We start from the raw sequence: 19,858 nt of genomic DNA, 5'->3' as shown, positions 1-19,858 counted from the left end.
CAAGTCGCATGGCTGGCACTGCTGTGTGCTGCTGTGTCTGTGGCACTTCAGGGGAGCCGTGGTGCCTGAGTTGGAATTCAGGGACTAAGAAGTGAGGGTCGGGGTGAGGGTTTGATGAGTGATACCTTGAGTTAGTGATTTGCCTAGCGCGAGGGCTGACTGGCGCTGGGCAGGAGGGGGACGGAGTCATCTGTGCACTGCGCTTCCCACCCTGCTGCACAGAGTGAGCAGCAGAGCCGGGTTGAGACCCACAGAGCTGTAAGGAGAAGGCAGAGCCTCTGACCCTTCTCCCCGGGCTGCTGAGTGGGGCGTCAGTTCTGCCTCTGACGTCAGGGACTCTGCATCTGCATCGGTACTTAGGGCTGAGCCTGCCTGCAGCATCAGACAGGAACCTGAGCTCCCAGACTGGGTGCAAACCCTGGAGAGTAGGCTCCCGAGGAGTTTCAGAGGGGCCAAGACACAAGACTGGGTTTCCCTCTGGCCCTTCAAATCCTTAATCACTTCTTCCCACCTTCTATAGTGGACCCACTGTAGACCCCATATGTGGGGAGCCATCGGGGTCACTGGGTCCAGCAGAACGCAGCCCGCCTTTAGCCTCCCGGGTGCTAGAAAGCCACAACCCCCAGGTGTGGGTCCCACTTCAAGGCCTGGGTCCCCCTGCCTTGTGGCTCCTGACTCTGACCTCCTGTGCCTTCTCCCATTGTGAAAAGCTGTTTTTCTTGGCAGGGGATGGAGACAGGTGACCCCATCTGGCTGGTTTGGGCCCAGGCTTGTTTGGCCTCCCAGATGCACTGAGAGTTGGCCCCTGACTTAACCAGGCTTGGCACAGCCTTGCCTACTTTGGCTCCCGCCCGCCAGGCCGGGCCCTGCAAGTACGGTGCCCCTTTCTAGAACGTGTTTGTCCAGTCAAGGTTGACAAGCTTCCCAAGCCACCATCTGTTGACTTTTGCAGGAAGTTCTGGCTACCTGGCTGCTGCACACATTTCTCTCAAAACTTGTCTTCTTCTTCTTCTTGGGGTGTGGAGTTAGCTAAGAGGGCGAGGAAACTGACTGTGTTTGCAGACTCCAGTGTCTGCAAGCTGGCACCCATGCGGGCTGGGGTTACGCAAGTGAAAGAATTGTAATTCCAGGACTCTTTGGAGCGCTCGGTCATACAGTGTGTGTTCTTGACACCGGGACAGGAACAGGGCAACCTCTTACAGTCTTTTAAATTGTATTTGTTGGTTTCGTTCATTCATTCGCTCAACAAGTGTTTATTCAGTGCATACTCTGTGCCAGGCACTGTTCCGGGCACTAGGAACAAAGCAGGAGCAATCTGTTATAATCTCTGTCCTGGTGGAGCTATTTGCAGAGCACCTATAGCCGTATGTGATGAAGATGTAACATGTATACAAGTCAGAGACGCGTGTAATTTAGATGTTCCAGTAGCCACATTCAGATATGTAAAAAAAAAAAAAATTTTAACACAGTATATCAAAATATCACCATTTTAATATATAAGGCAATATTTTAGGATCACTAATGTGTTAATTTTCCCTTTTTTATACAAAGCCTTTGAGATCTGGGGTACATTCTGGACTAGCCATGTTTCAAGCCAAGTGTGGCTCATGGCTCCTGTTTAGGGTCTACAGGGAACAGTAAACCTTACTCAACTAAATACTCAGCTGTTAACTACCACGGTGGTAAGTGGTAATAAGTGGTAGAGTACAGGGAAATCGAATCCAGGGGAGGGTGGTTCTTAGGGTTTGTGTCGAGATGAAGCCCCAGAGCCTCATGCGGTCACAGGGCCTCTTCAGAGGTGGCTGAATCTAAGTGCAGGATGCTGGGATTAAGAATGTGTGATGACTAAATCTGCCCGAGGGCTGGTTTGACACCACCCTAATCCCACTACTGCGGATAAAATAAAAGGGGTAACCAGATGCTGTTGAGGTCTCTTGCTGCTTGTGCTACCTTGTGGGTGCCGTGGACTGTCTCCTCTGTGACAGCCTGCTGCCAAGCCATCTTGCCTTGGAATCACCCGATCATGGGCTGAAACCTCTATGAACTGTGAACCAAATGAGCTTTTCCTTCTTTAATGTTAGGTATTGGGTATTTTGCCTCAGCAACTAGAAAAGTGAGACAGTGCTGTTTACAGTGGTGGCATCAGGGAATGTGGGAGCAATGATGGCGTGACATTTATGCAGAAAACCCGAAAGTGGGAGAGAAAATGCTTATCAAAATATATACATAAGGAATAGTTATGTTTGGACCTCAAGGTGGCAGGGATTTTTGTTTGTTTGTTTGTTTTGTTTTGTTTATGGAATGGGGAATCGAACCTAGGGCCTCACACTTGCCAGGTAGGTAACTGAGTTACATCCCAGCCATTGCAGGGAGTTTTTAAAGGGCAGCAGGTAGAGTGCCAATGTCCGCAGAGGCAGAGTAGTGAAGGATAGGAGAGAGCCTGGTTACCTTAGGCTTGTGCCACAGTGCTGGTATAGCCATGCTTCACTAACAATGACATCCGGCACTTGAAGGCCAGCTATCATGGCATAGTGACCTTGAACATCTCAGCGTTTGGCCCAGCCAGGTATGTTGAGTGCCTCTGGGGGCTCAGCAAACAGCCATCTTCTTTCCTTCTAGGCCCACCGACCTGGATCTTGCTTGTTACCTGGATAACCAAAAGGGAAAGGATAAGTGAAGTATGCCCTCTGCAGTGATTGGCTAAGCGTGGCCATGTGACTCAGGTCTGGCCAATGAGACATGGGCACAGATGTCTGGTGGAGGATTCTGGGAGAAACGCTCTTCTGGGGTACAATAAGAGGAGTGCGAAGGGAGCCCCTTCACATTTCCTTTTTTCCTGCCTTTTGCAGGTCCTGTTGAGTTGTGTTTTTCAGAGGTTTGGAGGCAGAGAGTTTGGAGCCTTAGCATCTTCCTGGGCTGCTGTCACTAGACACCTTACACATTGTGACAGTGCGGGTCTGTGTGTTTTGCTATCCTGTGTGTTGTGTGCACTGAGCTCACAGCAGCAAACTCTGACCCAGCGTTTCAGTCTGTTCTTCAAAGCCCTTCTCTCACCTCCCTCACACAGCACCTGTCTGAGGCGGTACCAGTGTTATCCCCGTTGTGCAGGCCAGCTAGAATTCCCCCACAAGCTTTGTGGCTGTCTCTAACCACTGCTGTCCACCACCTCTCTTTTTTAATGCACGGCATTGAACAGTTTATTTTCCCTCCCCATAGAGCCTTCATCCGAAACAAGGTTCCCAAGTCTCAGCAAAGACTCACTGATTCTCTGCTGTGGGGCCGTCCTGTGTATTGCAGTATGTTTAGCTCTCTACCAGCTATATCCACCGCCCCCTACTTGCCAAGTTGTGACCACCAAGAGTTTCTCCAGACGTCACCTGATGTCTCCTGGACAAAAACTTCCCCCAGTAAAAACCTCTGCTCTAAACCTCTTCTGGCCAGCCACCTGCAAGGCTCTATTTCCTCGTGAAGGTTATTTAATCTTTCTGGTCATCAGTTTCCCCTTCTGCAGAATGAGTATTATTTTCAGAATTAAATACTCTATCAGTGTAAAGCATCTAACAGTGCTTTGAGCATAATGATGACTTCCCCCTTGTGAAGAGCTGGCTCTTAAGGCCTCTTCCTTGTCTGTCTTCAGCTAGCAGGAACTACCAGCTGGATTTTACCAGCAAATGAGAATCACGCTCTGCAGTGCAATCGATCAGGACATTTGCTCTTGGGCTTCAGGGACTCATCTGTGTTCCTCCTCCACTGGATCAGAGGAATTAGATCAGTGCTGGCACATAGTAGGTGCTTGTAGTGTTTTTGACAGAATAAGTGACTTAAATCCTTTCATTATCTGTATAATTTTCCTCAGGATGTCTCGTTCCTCCCATTTTTTCCTGTCTTCCTCTGTTTTTGTTTTTACTGTTTGGTTTTATGTCATTTCTAGTACTGTTTTCTGTTTTTTAACTTTTCTTGTAGTGTGGCTGTATTTTTACTACCCCAAAAGCCCAGACCCTGAGAATTCCTCAAATATCCATATTTGAAGCTAAAGTTGAGCTAAGCTAACTTGGGAGCCTCAGGTCTATTTTCATAATTCCCTTGGCCTGTTTCCGCCCCCACAATGCACTCTTTTGGGGTTTAATTTTTCCCAGGAGGCTCTGCCTGGATGTTAAACATGGCCAGGGGGATGCACTTACGGCTGTTGAGTTTAGGCTTCGTTTAGAATTTGGAAGCCCCTCCCCGCTGTGTGTTCCAACTCCTTTATTATAAAATTTATTACGAAACACGGTGTGGGAGGGATACAAAGGTCATGCATGTTCCCTGAAATATAACCCTATAGTTTAAAATGTACTGGACCGTCAAAATGACAGTGTTGTTTCTGTCCTAAGGCCACTTTCAAGACACGCATCCCATCTAGCCCTCTAATCTGAAACATGATTTTAAAAAAGAAATCAACTCAAGAGGTCTTTGGTTGATGTGCTAACTCTGTGGGCACCCAACTGTAATTCTTTGTGAAGAGTCAATTCTGACTTTCTCAGTGAACACCATCCAGGCCTAGGGAAGGTATTTGCTGAAATGAAATGTGGATCAAAACTTTTTATTTTTCTCTAGTCACCATTGTGAAAATTCTTCTCTTTCCCTTTGTCTCCCGTCCTCTGCAGTAGAAATTGGGGTTTTCTCCTTGCTTAAGTATGTATATAAATAGAGGAGAGGTTCTCCTCCAGTGTTGATTTTGACCCAGTGGGACATGTAGCAATATCTGGAGATATTTTCATTTATTACAACTAGGGGAGAGAGGAGCACTGCCATCTGGAGAGCAGCAGGGCAAGGATGTTGCTAAACAGCATGCAATGCACAGATAGCCCTGCTCAGCCAAGACTCATCCAGCCCCACTTACCGGTACGCCAGCGCTGAGAAATCCTGAAACAGAAGATCGCTGCTTCTTTCATTAAAATAGCTGTTGTTTCCGTCCTGTGAAACAGAGTCAAATCTATGTCTGCCTATCTATTTTCCTGTCATCTCTTTATATACAATAATTTGGATGTCCATCCGTTGGGGAAAGGCTTAATAAACTTTGGCACCATCAGTTCAATAAAGTATCATATAGCTGCTAAAAAAGGAGGTAAATCTATATGTATTGGTGTTGCTGATTGTCCACAGTAAAATATTTTTAAGTGAGAAAAACTCACATACAACAGAATTTTTAAAATGAATGCCTATTTTTGTTGACATCGAGGAATTTTATAAGTATGGTAATGGCATTAGGCCGTGTTTTCAAAAGAAGTTTTTTGGGTTTTTTTGTTTGTTTCTGGGGTTTTTTTTCCACTTTTTTGTTTTGTTTTTGTTTTTGTTTTGCTTTAGAGAGTCATACTGAAGCATTTACACAGGAAACAATTATGGGATTTGCTTCAAAATACTAGAAGGCAGGGAAGTAGATGGGGTGGAAATGGGGCAGGAGGGGCCTTGAGCTGATGCTTGTCAAGGGTGAATATGGGAATAGGAAAGGTCCTTAAATGAGTCTCAGTACTTTTGTGTTGTTTGGAGTTCACTCCAGTATAAATTTTACACACACACACACACACACACACACACACACACATACACACACACCCACGTGCACACTAAAGAAAATCAGAAATCTGTAGGAGATAGACAGATTTGACTCTTTGTAACAGATAAATTAAATAATAGTACACAAATAGCCATCCACTTCATTCCTCTGTCATCTGAGTCTGAGCCCATACAGTAGCCTTGCTCTGTAGCCTGACCCTGTCTTGTGTCATCATCCTTAAGGTGCTGCCCTTCTCCTCATTGGCCAACACAGCTGTCTATCACCTTACATTCTAACAGGAATGGAGAAAAGAGGAAGGTCCACCTCAACCCTTTAAAGGCATGACCTGCAGGATGTGGGCGTCATTTCTAGGTCCGACCTATTGACTATAATTGAGTCATATAGCCACAAAGTAACGGCAAAGGAAGCTGGGAAATGTAGTCCCTATCTTAGATGACTGTGTACTAGGAATTAGAAGTTCTTTTTTTATAACAAGGGGAAAAGAGAAATATACTGGGGGGGGGGATCACCTAACAGTCTCTACTGCAGTGTATCTTAAACTGTGAATGATGATTACTATAAGCCAAGGAAATACAACTTTTTTTTTTATTACCAGGGATCAAAGTCATGACCTCATGCTTGCCAGGCAGGCACTTATGCCGCTGAGCTAAATCCCCAGCACCCAAAATAAAGTTTTTACATTTATATAGTATATATTTTTTTCTATTCAACTCTTTTTTTTACCATGTGCATAGATGTATTTTCCTTTTGTTAAGAAATATAAAAATGGACTATGGCCATACCACCCTGAACACGCCCGATCTCGTCTGATCTCAGAAGCTAAGCAGGGTCGGGCCTGGTTAGTACTTGGATGGGAGACTGCCTGGGAATACCGGGTGCTGTAGGCTTTTTAAAAAAAGGAGAAGAAAAAATATAAAAATGCTGGCAAGCGTGAATTTGAGTTTGATTCCTAGTACCAAAAAAAAAAAAAAAAAAGAAAGAAAGAAAGAAAGAAAAAGAAAAAGAAGTACAAAAATGTTACTGAGAAATAACGCATGCACAATCCTTGTTTAAAGTTCTGCACTGGCTACTTTCTGCTGGTCGCAATTACGATAATAGATGCTGGGGGCACAGAACCCCACACTCAGAAAGTGGATAAATAAATGCACCGTACCTTCCAAGAAAGCAGCCAAAATTGTAAAACTAAATAAAACAAGGTCCAAAGGTGGACAGTGGCAGGCAAATGGTGGGAAGAGGGGGAAATGGGTTCGATCAGGAATGGTGTGGAGGAGGTGACACTTGAGAAAACACTTAAAGGAGGGCAGGAAGGAACCAAGTGCACGAAGACTGGCAGCAACAGAAGGTGCAAAAACTATGCGATGCCACCGGGCACCGTCCCTGCAGGAAGGGAGTAAGAACAGGGCATCTGGGGGAGGGTGTGGAGGGCTGGGCAGGCCCCTGAGTGGGGGATGACGTTAGGTCATTGAGTGTTACAGCAAGTCACCGTGGCCCGAAGATGCTTTCCTAGGTATTAGAAATTACGTTCAAATGCGGAGGGGCATCCCATGGGCACAGCGCCATGCAACGGGTGGAGACTTGAGCCTTGTACAGCTCCCACTGTCCTTAGCTATAAGATTTGAAGACACGTGTTTCATGGTTGACCTCTTAATGTCTCCACTTCTAAGAGTGGAGAAGGGAGAATTCTCAGCAGTCTGTTCTGCCCGAGAGTCACGGATAACAAGGGATTTTATCCTCACGACAGCCCTGAAAATGGGTACAATGATACCCACATACCCATTTGACACATAAGAAAAGTGAGGCAGAAAAGTTAAACGAGATTCCACACCACTGGTAAGTGGCAGAGCTGGGAACAGAACCCAGCCCCCCAGGCACCTCAGGAGCCTGCATGGTCACACATTGTTCAGGCTCCTGCTAGCTCCAGCCGCTGCACAGGCTGGTAAAGACGGTGCAGGCAGTGCAGACGGATTTGTGACCAGATTGGCAAGAACTGAAAATGTGAAACAAATACATTATCTCAATATCCTTGACCCTCTGTCTTTCAAAACGTTTCTTAAAGTTTCTAGTTCCCTGATGAAATAAATGATTCAGAGCACAAGCATTGAGGGGAGTTCTATCAAAAGCATATGAAGAGCTCATAAATGGAGGACCTGAGATGTGGCCTCCTGAGTGCACAGGTCCCTGCTGGCCTCGCTAGACAGGGTCCCCGCACTCTGTGTCCCTCCTGATGTGCCGTGAGGAAGGATACAGCACCACTTCTGAAGCACAACACCCCCCCCCCCCCGCCCCATCTGAACCTGCTCACACAGTGATGCTGGTTCAGGGAAATGCAAGAGGAAGTGAAATAACACAAGATATTCCACCAGACAACTACAGTTGTTTCTCCTGCAGGTTAGGAGTCTATCATCAGGGAGGGGAAGCTGTTCTCAACTAGATAAACCTCAGCAACACCATGAGGAGCACACCCAGTGTGCACACGTTGTGTAGATCATGCATCTTACAAACCCACTTGCTTGGAAAAGATGGAAAACAAACTGGTTGAGGATGGTTCAAGAAACTACTGTGAATTTTGTGAGGTGGGACGATGGAAAATGTCCATATTCTTAGTGATGTAAAGAGAAAAGATGTCAGGTTTGGATTTTTTAAAACACCTTGGCAAAGAAAAATTAAGCCAGAAAGGTTTACAAGAGATATATGTGGTAAAATCTTGAAAACTGTTCAGTCTAAGTGGTGAGCATTCAGTGATTTATTTCACTACTCTGCTTTCGCATATGCTTGAAATTTTTCATGGAAAAAAAAACTCCTAGCCCTCACCATGAAGCCATCTCACCAACAAGACTGAAAAGAAATCTCATCGCTGTGTGAAATTGCATAAAATTGATCCAACCTCAAAACAAGAATAACAACGTTTAAAAACTCATGAATCACTGCATGGCCCATTCAGTTTCAGGCTAATGATGTAATTAGAGATCGGTCGTAGAAAAGATGAATTTTAAGACATCTGCTGCTGTCTGTAGCAGATGGTAGGGGAGAGTCGGGCAGCCTGTGGCTTAAAAATCCATCTCTGCCACTTACACCTGATCTAAGGCAAGTGCCTTCAACTTGCTGTCCTTGCTCATCTATAAAACGAATCCGAATTCTTCCAGCCTCGAGGGGTCTCCCAGGGTAATGAGGGGCCTCCCAGGGTAATGAGGGGCTCAAATTTTTTAAAGAGAGCCATCTGCGTCTTGCTCACAGGCTGCATCTAGTAAACTGTCTTCAGTTAATTTCAGTTTCATAATGGCCAGCGCTTCATGGGACATGAGTGAAGATCTGGGCAGGATGAAGTTATTCCAGTCCCTCCTTTCTAACACTCAGTTTCCCCAGTGTTTCTCTCCCACCCAATCCCCTTCCTCCAAATGAGAGGGCTCCACCTATGCATCAGAGTAAGTCTCACCATAGTTTAAGTGGCTCCCAATGGGTCCAGGTCATCGTGATGGGCTGTGGCTGGGCCAAACCAAAGGAAGAGGGGCGGTGAGGGTGGCAGTGCTGGTGTGGCAGCTCCTGAGAGCTGTGACCATGAGCGCAAGCAGAATGAATGCTTTTACACCCCAACAAGTCCATCTCCCCATCTCACTTGCCTACCATTGGTGGAGTCCCAGGGCCCCTCCCATGGCCTCCAAGCACCCCGTGTCCCCAGCCGTCCTTGGCAAGGGCAGCCTTGCCTTACAGTAAGATGCTTTGGTATTTTGGTTGGTGCCTTGTTTTGTTGGTTGTGGTTGGGGTGTGGGTCTGGGTGGTTTTTCTCTTTTCCATGGCTCTGCATGAGAAATATTCTATAAAGTTCTGTATTTTGCTCCAGGGCAGTGCTGAACCCAATCAGCGATCAGGCAGAATGTGTGTGGTCTTCAGACTGCTCAGTCTGTCACCGCACATTGGGCGCTTTCTTAAAGGTTGCCTCCCTGTGGGTCGAGAGGATATTGGCACATAGGCCTCTGACCTTGTATCTTGTGTTGCTCTTTTTGTTTTTTAATGACAATCGTAAGATGTCATGCACTCTATGATACCCTTTATATAACATTTCCAATGTGACATTTTGGAGACAGGACAGAGGAGGGGCTGGCAGAGTTTAGGGTTGCTGGCGAGCACCAGGCTGGGTGGGATAAAATGACACAGAGCTGTGTGTGTACTAGACTGATGTTGGCTTCCCTGTTGGGATGCCGCACCGTGTGTATGTAAGATGAAATCTCAGGGGGAAATTTGGAAGGGGTACTCAAGACTTCTGTATTATTTTTTGAAAATTTTTGTGAATCCACAATTACTTCAAAATAAAATTGTTTTTGGTTTTGTTTTAAATCTCATGGACAGCAAAACTGCATTAGGCAGCTATCAAGCCCTGCTTCCATGCTATTGAGAGGGAGGGAGGCACAGGCCAGGGCTCTCCAAATGGCCTTTGCACTTGGTGCCAAGCTCATCCAGTTCATTGGGTGTAAGTCAGATTCAGGACCTCAGGGGGTTTTCCTTTCTGACATGAGGCCCTCTGGAACTTAATCTCCATGGCTAAAAGATGTTTCTGAGGAATAGACTGCCGTGCAAACACAGTCAAATAGTTACCTAGGCCTGGAGCTGGAATCAGAGGCAGAGCACTTGCCTAGCAGGCTTGAGGCCCTGGGCCTGATCCCCAGCCCGGCAAAAGAAAAACACACGCACACACATTAGCATAAACTAAAAGCCACTGTGCCTGAGAGTTTTGGATCAAAGCTTTCCAATCAGGGAGTAGAGACAGCACAGAGTGAAAAAAACGAGCCATTGCCATGGGGAATGTTCATTGGATCAGTCATACTCGAGCAATATACAAATGACTTTTGCAGTTTTAAACCTGGGCCCCAGCAGTTTTACTTGAGGGGACCATTCCTAGAGAACAAACGCATATGCACCCTAGAAACCCTGTCCCCCTCATGGTGCATTCATAGCAACCCAGCACTGCAGGACTGAGGACTGGCCAGGAGCTGTGGGCTGATGTATCGGGGGACAGTAGGCAGAAAGAAGTACGGAGGACCTCCGTGCCCGGACATGGGTGGACACCGAGGTGCTGTTGTTGCTGTAACAAAGAAAAACCCTATGACAAAATGTGCAGATCAATAACAGGGGTAAAAGCACATTCGCAAAACATTTATTAAAATAGTTTTGTATTTTATTGATTGTGTGGGGTTATGTGTGTGTTTAAGAATTCCGTTCTTAAACTGCAGGGCTTGCTTGGCTATTCCGCCTGCTGTGGACACACCTAAGAGGAGGCAGTGGCCCAAGAGGACTTTGGTCTCACCTCAGCTTTTAAAAATTATTTGCAAATATTTTAAGATATTGTTTGAGTAATTTTTTTTTTAAAAGGATAAGATGGTGTCCATTGTTAATCCCCTATTATCTTGTTTTGAAATCCTCTATCTTTTTCATTGTTTTGTTTGGTTGGGTTTTATTCTGTTTTATCTTGTTTGATTTTGTTGTATCTGTGGTGTGGGCAGCTATTTAGACGATAACAAGATATATTATGGTACCATTTTGGATTTACTATTATCTTATTTTTTTTTTTTTGTCTTTTTCATTTTTATCGGTACCAGGGATCGAACTCACGACCGCCTGCTTGCAAGGCAGGTGCTTATGCCACTGAGCTAAATCTCCAGCCCCCTATTATCTTATTTTGAAGCCCTGTATTGCATTCATTGTTTTGTTTTTATTGGTTCTATGCTGTCTGTTTTGTTTGAGTTTACTATGTCTGAAGGCATGAGCAGCTATTTTGAAGACAACAAGAAGCATTATGGTAACCATTGTTGATTTCCTATTGCCTTGTTTTGAAATCCTGTGTCAGTTACACTGTCTTGTTTTGATTGGCTTTATTCTGTTTTGCTTGGTTTTATTCTCTCTAAAATAAATTTTTTTAAAAAGGGCTAATTCAGATCTCAGCCCAGGCTGACTTTGCTGTCTCCACCCCGGCCATTGGGCGTTGCCCACTGATGAATTCCAGCTAAGTGGGGTGCCAACTTGGGCATGCTGACTTCAGGGGATCAGGGAATGTGTCAGTCTGACTGTCAGTCTGGCTGTGTGTCTCCTGTGCCTGGAATAATCCCTGTCCCCTTTCCATGTTCTGCTCTGGAAATGGCTGCTATCTCCTCCCATTGCTTAGCTCAGGACCAAGGCTGGCTGCCTTCTGGACCACCTCTACCTTCCTCGGTGGCCTGGGGAGACAGTAGTGTCCACTTTCCATATCTTCTGACCATGTCCTCTGTACAGTACTGATGCTGGAAAGGAGGTTCCTGGGGATGGGAGGAAGCAAGGTTAAATAAATTATCAAACCAGTAGCCACATTGCTTCTGACCCGCTACATAAACAGACTCCATGATCCTAAGTGACTGGTGGCTGGCCGATGTGTGAGCCGGAAAATGAATGGAGTGTCAGCTGTATCTCTAATTTATTTCTGTGCTTTCTTCATGGCTTTGGAGAGAAGGCCAGAAGTGACCTTTGTGTGGGGAGGTGGCTTCCTGTGTGTCACAGCCTTGCCCCACAGTCATTTAATAATAACTTCTATCAAATGATACATTCCTCATCTTGAGTACCAGGCTGGGGATGTGACGCCACCTGTGTGGCATGTGGGGTCTTTGATAGGCCACTTCATCCCCCATATTTGGACAGCATCCCCCCCAAAAAATAACTTGCCAGTCTGCACCTACAGTTGATTCCCACACTGCACCCCTACAGTGTAACGAGCGTGTGGCAGGACGCAGAGGTCCGCTGCAGGCCCACCCTCCCAGATGGCACCAGCGTCTCCATGCGGAGACCTGCCACACTACTGGACAGTGAGGGAGAAAGCGTCTCTCCCCCAGCGTCCATCCTTATCTCTCATTGGCTCCAGCTGACTCATGTGACCACTACCCAGAGCGGTCACTGGAGACAGAGGAGTGGGAGATGCTGATCACCAAGTGCAGCGCCCCTTGGGGTCACCCCACCTAGGCCACATGGACTTGGAGAGTGAGGGAGAGGCAGTTCCTCCAGAGAAAGAAAGGACGCAGTAGCCGGCAGGGTCACCCTGCCCGAACGCCAGGGCTCTGCCCCTCCCACCGTGCTCCTTCCTAAGCGGTGGCTCCCTCTCCACGTCGAGGCTCTGGGCATGTCTGCTTTCTCCTCCTCTTTCCTTAGCTCAAGGCAGGACCACCCAGGGCACGATGACCACTCAGCGTTAGAAGTAATGGCCGCGATCAAGGAGGCCTCTTGGATCATCTGGACCACATCCCCCTTGCAGGATAATACGGGACATACAGTGATGCCCACTGTTGATCGACCTGCAACCACGTCCTACATGCATTGCTGAAGCTAGACTGAGGAGTGGGCCAGGGCTCCCAAACTGGACACCCAAAGGGGCCGGGCAGGTGACATAAGTCAGCACACTGCCCAGGGAGGAGGTGACAGCAGGGATTGACACAGATTCTGGCACGGGCAACAAGTGCTCAATAAACACTGGCTGAATAATCAGGTGTATTCGTGTGTCATACCACAAATACGTTTAAACCACTGATAAGGGCCCTGTAGGAGATCTGGGAAAACTAACGGTCAACAAAATCAACAAAAATCACGCTACTAGGGATTAAACCTTGTGGGGGAGACAGGTAGAAATTGAATAATCACAGGTACCTGTAGAAACTGTCGTGATGGGAGTGCGAAAGAGAGGGGCACAGTACTGTAGCCCACCCAAGGGGGCCTGGGGACAGCGTGCTGGAGCTTAGGCCTCTGAATGGCAAGCCAGAGGGAATGGTGTTTCAGGCAGAGGGAACAGCATGTGCGAAGACCCCATGACAGGAGGAAGGAGGGAGGAGAGAAAGGCCAATATGCTGACGTAATACATTAGGTACAGAGAAGGCAAAGCAAGTCCCGTTCAGGAGTGTTCGCTTCATCCTAAGAGCAGGGACCCAGGGATGAGGTGAGGGGGCAGGTTTACATGTATGCTGTGGACTGTGTCCAGAGCAAGGGAGGTGGCCCAGGGAGACAGTAGTATTCCGGGCAGCGAGGGCCACGGCCCAGGCCTGGGCAGTGGCGTGGAGTGAAGTTGACAGGACCTGGTGATGGATCGATCTGAGAGTTGGAGGAGAGGGAGGAGTAGGTCGATGCCACACTTTCTATTAGGAACTAAAATCAGTGCGGGTGGCAGAGCAGCCAGAGGTGTCCAGGTTTGGGCCCCAACTGCTGTCTGTCTGGAAGCGTGAGATTGCTGTCTGCAGGCTTCGATTTCTGAGCCCGCCAAGGATGCAGGGAGCTGGCCCTCTCGACAGTCCTCCTGGCCCACTGGCCATCTGTCCTCCCGCTGGGCAGCAGGGCCCCTGTCCACAGCCAAGGTAGCCAGTGTGAGCTCAGGGGGATGCGGAAAGGTGAGCAGCCCACCCGCCTCCATCTGCTTCTGATCCTTCCCAGCCTTTGAAGTCACCCTGCCCCCCCACCCTCCAGCTGTCATCTCTGTTCCTCTAGCAGCCCCACGTGCTCCCCCCAAGCTTCTCCATCCCAGGAGACTGGGGTGGTGACAAGGCTAACAAATGGTGCACGCTGCCTGCCGGCAGCAGCAGACCCAGAAGAAGGCCAGAGGGCCGGGCCTTTGAGTGCGGCTCGCTTCCCTCTCCCCGGGCTCTCTGCTGAAGCAGTGAAGGTATCAGGACGTTTGCAACAATGCAACAGAGGACTTTTTTTTGGTAAATGAATCCCATGCCTTGCCTTCCTTTCTCAGCCCTGCTGAAAAGCAAGCTCACCCCTTCTCGCCTGCTCTCCTAAGGCTGATTCCTCCCTTCCCTCCCCCGCAAAGAGAATAGGCCTGTCTCCTATTTCAGGTAATTGTGAGCAGGGCGAGGGGAGAATGGAAAACACACCTTCCCCTCAAACTACAGAATTCAGCCCGGTCTCTCAAGCCACACTAAGAACTGGGGGTTTCCGGGCAATGCTCCTGGCTTTCCTGGTACCCCCTGGAAGGAAAGCTGTGCAAGCCTTTGTCGCTGTGCGTGTGAACACCATCAGCAGCTACCTTTGCCTGGACTGGGTGGCTCAGTAGACTTCAGAGGTGCATGGGTTCTGAGCTCCAAGTGAGACTCAGTTCTACTTAGGATATGCCGGGTAAGTGCCAGCCTGGAGCAGACTGCCTGGCTGTAAATCCAGGCTCCACCGTGAAGTAACCAGGCCACGCTGAAACTCAGTCTCTTGGGGACGTGAGCCAATGCTTGCACTGCTCTGTACGTGGGAGCTATTTTACTATTTTCTGTTAAATAAGCACCATCACCAGGGCCAAGTAAGGCTGCAAAGGCCTCAAAACACCAAGAGATCAGCCTACCTCAGCTGCCCCCTGTATTTCAATAATAAAACAGCACCACTCCTAACTCACAAAGCTCACTGTGTACTCAGGCCAAAAGCATCTTTCCAGATCATCAGGGCAGAGCAGGGAGGTGCACCAAGCAGGAGGGATTCCCATTTGCTCGTGCCTATATCTGGCTCAGCCTAAATCTATGATTGGTCAGCCTGTTGAGATACTGGACAGGTAGTGATACCTCCCAGGGTGCTAAGAGAATTAAAGGAGATAACGTAAAAGTGACCAGGAAAATTGCCCGACTTGTAATAGGTACTTAGGAAATAAAAACTGGGATTAGAGCTTTTGGAAGGGTTTTTCTGTCCCCGCAGACTGAGTCGCCCTGAGCTGTTGGTTCACATTCCTGTACTTCAGATAGTTTGCTTCCACAGCTGCCTCTCTAGAGCTGTAGGAAAGACCAACAGTTCTTTGGTTTGTTTGGGCCATCAGTTTGTCTCAAAAGGAAGAAATGTTTGAATTGCCGTCGGTGCGTTTGAATTGTAGATCTTCAGTTCCCCAGCACGCAGATTCAGTCAGCTGTTTTTACCCCCCTTTTTGGCATCAGTAGCATGCAAAATGGGTTGATTTTGGAAAGGACATATTTTTAAATTATATTGATTCTTTTATCGTATGTTCCTCTGAGCCTCTAATTCTGTAATAATGGTTTTAATCTTGCTGTGTTTCATTCATCTTGGAAAACTTTTTGTCTCTCTAAATCTGGTTCTTTTTCTCTCTGTCCCCTTCTTTTGTGAAGAGGATACATTAAACCTTTCACCATATCCTGTGTTTCTTTTGTGATTTTTTTAAAACTTATGTCCTAGCCTTGTTGAGATTTGTCTGATATTTTATTTTATTTTATTTTTATTTTATTTGTACCAGAGAATGAACTCATGACCTCGTGATGACACTTTTGACAGGCACTTTTGACACTGAGCTAAATCCCCAGCTCTGATCATTAATTCCTTTTTTTGCCATTTCTGTCCCGTACTTCCCTGATTTATAGAGTTATGAATTTTAGTTATTTTTCTTTCAGTCTATAATTTTATTTTGTTTTTTTTAAAGACCCTCATTCACTAGTAGCATTTCCTTTTTAAATATTCTCTTTAACATAATATTACCATAGTCACTGGGGAGTCCATATTTGACAATTCCAGCACCTTAATCTCATGTGGGTTTGGTTTTTCTGTCTCGGTTTTTGATCTTTGATCTTGTCCCCTTGCATGCCTGGTAATTTTGTATTACATATGAACAGTTATGGATATTCTGGAACGGTACATATTCCCCAAAAGTAAAACTACTTTTACTCCAGAAAATGGCAATTGACGCAACAAAGTGATTTGATCCAACATAGTATAAAGATTACAGGCAGGTTCTAACTGATTTGCAATTGCTCCCGGATAATAACCCTTCAGGGGTCTCAGTTAAAATCCTGGGTTTGTTAAGGTTCTTCCTCCTTTTGAGGCCATGAGTTCCAAGCTGTATCTCCTTCGTGTTAGGAGATGGCCCAAAGCTCTGCTTAGTTCCTCCCTGAGCCTCTCCTTGGTCCCTCTGCTTCGCACCCCACCCCGCTTCCTTTCAGCAGCCACTGCAAAGGTGAAAACTGTCAGCAGTATCAGACTCACGCTTCTGTGAGTCTCATGTTTCTAGGATTTTCTGTCCAAGTTGCCTTATGATCCCTCAATTCTAGGCTTTCCCTTCAGTTTCTGTGAGACTGGAGAATTCTAAGTTACTGTGTTTTCTTCTTTACTTATAAATTGGTAAATATCTTGCCAGGAAAATTGCTAGAGGTCAGACTTAGTCTGTTTCTGACCTCACAGTGATCGCGGGTCCTCAAGCCCACGCATTGCTGTCTTTCAGCGCCTTGAAACAGTTTTTCATAGCGCTTGCTTTTAACCATGATTATGAAATAAACAAAATATAAGTAAATTCAGTCAAATAGCTTAGTATATATTAGGAAAATTGGCTCCTTTTCTTTCTTTCCAATGTTATAGGAAAAAAATGCAACTTTAAACTATACAAATGGCAGATGTGGATAAATTGAAGACATGATAGTAAAATTATAAATCATTAAAAATTTGAATAGGAAAGGTAAATTAAATGAGTGGCTTAGTATTTAGTTGGAGTTTTAATCTCAAGAATAGCAAAAGAATATTCATACATTAAAAAGTTATTGGGCCGGGTGTGGTGGTTCACACCTGTAATCCCAGCTCTCTGGAGGCTGAGACAGGAGGATTGCCACAAGTTTGAGGCCTGGACTACCTAGTGAGATCTTGTCTCAAAAACTAATAAGTAATAAGTAATAAGAAGAATGTGTGTACATATGTAAGAGATTGATATTTTTCAAAATGTGCCTTTTTAAGACAAGGTTTCACTGTGCAACTCAGCCTGCCCTTAAATTCACTTTGTACCCTAAGCTGGCCTCAAATTTGCAGTGATCCCCCTGCCTCAGCCTCCTGCATGCTGGGAGTAGAGGCATGCACCGCCACACCCAGCCTGACATGAAACGACTTTTAAGTGAAGCTATTCAGTGCAGCATTGTATGTGGTGCCTGAGAGATGAGGTCTCCCTCGATATTCACCACTAGGACAGTGCATAAATGCAGAATGGACACACGGGTAGAGTCACAGCTCCTAGATACTCATGTGGGTACTTACCAGCATTTTTAAGTAATAGTACATGCTGAAAATAACAAAGCCTCATAAACGTGTAAATTAAACCATACCACACATAAAACAACATAGTATCATTCATAAGGTGAGGTAATTACATATTTAATACATTGGAATTATTGTCCAGAGTGGGGTGAGAAATAAAGACAAATGGGAATATTTAGAAATCCCAGCTGGTGGACAGATTTCCTGTTCTTGTTGCTCTGTTGTTCTGTGCCATCCTTTCCCTTATCCTCTGACAGACGTTAATTGGATGACACAATGAACAAGATTCAGTGTCAGGTGCTGGGGAGGAAATAGGCTGACTTCGCTGCTGGCTTTGACCTTCAGGGCCTTAGGCAGGAAGGTCAGGAGAATGCATCGAAATCTCTGTAGCTTTAACTCTCTCCCAGAGCTCAGAACTCACCAGCACATTCCCACTCTGCTCTGCTGCCAGTCGATAGGCCGTGCTGCTCAGATGTGCTTAGCGCTCTCAGGAGTGACGCTGGCACCCAGTGAGGTAAGGAGGCCCTGGACTGCGGCCCCAAGTGCCACTGCATGGCTGTCCTGTTCCTCTGCGGCTTTTCTGACAATACCCTGTTTTCCGTGCCGAATGCACCCGCCAGTAGTGAGCAGGAGGAAATCTAAATGCAAAAAGACGTCGCAGGGTGACAGTAGGGACTGGCAGAGTCCGGGCAGTCAGAGCCCGTGGCTTTGCCTACGCGGGGCAGCTGCCCTCAGCTCCAGCTCAGGTCTGCCATGAAGGACGGTGACCCTCCTCTTCCATGTTCCTGAGAAGCTGAAAATCTCCGTCTTGTGTGTGTGTGAAATTGCTTGTTTTAGAATGTGGGCAACTGCTTCAAATATTTTTAAACCCCAGAGAGAGGAACAATTCATTTTGTTTTTAACCAGATTTGGTTTACTCACTAATAATCATTTGCTGCCTATAAAACTTACACACATCACATCTCGGCGTTTGGAACCCAGTGATCTATTTTACATCACTTTTAAATTTTTAAAAATGTATCCAAATGTTATTGTGGTCCTGGGGATTGAATTCAGGGCCTTCATGCCGCACTACAGGCCCAGCCTTTTTTATGTTTTATTTTGAGACAAGATCTTGCTAATTCACTAAATTTCCCAGGCTAGGGTCACAGTGTGACCCTCCCGCCTCAGCCTTCCATAGATGTGTGCCACTATGCCCAGCTCAGCTTTATAGCTTTATGTTATTTGCACGTAGCCCAAAGAAGGAAGGAATGATTTGGATAAAATGCAAATTTCCAGCACCTACAATCAGCCAATAATTTCAGCGTCTGACCTTTGCCAAACACCGTGCAGTATGCTTCGATATATGAAAAGAACCAGACACCGAGGCCTCACACTGGAGCACCTGTGGCATGTGGCAAAAACAGCACCGAGCAGGCATGTGTGCTTGAGAACGTTAGAAGCCAACATTTATTGGCCACTGTGAAATTATGAGCACTAGAAACTGCTGTGTCTACACGTAGCATGGCTGCGTCTACACGTGATGGCTGCGTCTAGGTTTCCCTAGACGCAGAGGTGGCTGAATCTAGAGTGTGATTGCTAACTTAGTCCACTGATTGCCTCGCACATAGTTCTGGCCAGGATTTAGGGTGTGAGTGCTATGCTCGCCCCAGACCGGGGAGCCTGCACACAGTGTGAGGGGCAGAAGGAGCCTTGTCTCCCCTCCCTGACTGCTTTTGCTATTTCGTGGGTTCCGTGAACTGTTTCTTCTCTGGGATGCCCCTCTGCCAAGCCACCCTGCCTCGGAGCCAGCCGATGATGGACCGAAACCTCTACAAGCTGTGAGCTAAATAAACCTTTCCTCCTTTAAATTTGGGGGTCACGTACTTTGTCTCAGCAATGAGAAAAGTAACTAAAACAGTGATATTTTCTCATCAGATTAAAAAAAGTAGACCTAGAGTATTTCCTGTGCAAGTCTTTAAGAGTCTGATTTCTTTCTTTCCAAAACATTGAGCATCTCAAGCATACGAAGATGTGCAGTAAACCACACAGCAGCGGTGCTCGCAGTGCCCTGCTCATAAACCAAAACAGAGCTTGGCAAGCATTTTCTGCCAGGCGTGAAACAGCTTCAGCTCTGTGGACACACATGGTCTCTATGGAAACCACACTGCTCAGAATGTAGTGATGTAGCGATAGCCATGGACAAGGCAGCCAGCTCAGGAGCAGGTGTTCACCAGCAGAACCTATGGACAGTGAAATTAAAATTTCACATCATTTTCATGTGTCACAAAAGAGCATCTCTCTTTGGCTTTTTTTTCTTAAGCT

The 19,858-nt window shown here is 46.5% G+C and overlaps 1 protein-coding gene and 1 non-coding gene across 2 annotated transcripts in view; both read left to right on the top strand.

Annotated features, from left to right (window-relative positions):
* Eya2 (EYA transcriptional coactivator and phosphatase 2) overlaps positions 1 to 19,858 on the top strand; it is a 206,820-nt gene that overhangs the window by 52,104 nt on the left and 134,858 nt on the right. The gene's annotated exons all lie outside the window — the stretch shown is intronic.
* Positions 6,326 to 6,444, top strand: LOC111756205 (5S ribosomal RNA). The gene has a single exon (XR_002790681.1). It is a non-coding gene; the product is annotated as a 5S ribosomal RNA (ribosomal RNA).

The sequence above is a fragment of the Cavia porcellus genome, unplaced genomic scaffold (assembly GCF_034190915.1).
Source record: "Cavia porcellus strain 051 isolate PalLab524CR breed Dunkin Hartley unplaced genomic scaffold, mCavPor4.1 scaffold_5, whole genome shotgun sequence".
Taxonomy (NCBI): Eukaryota; Metazoa; Chordata; class Mammalia; order Rodentia; family Caviidae; genus Cavia; species Cavia porcellus.
The sequence above is the reverse complement of the archived record's forward strand: the minus strand, read 5'-3'. Positions and strand labels throughout refer to the sequence as shown.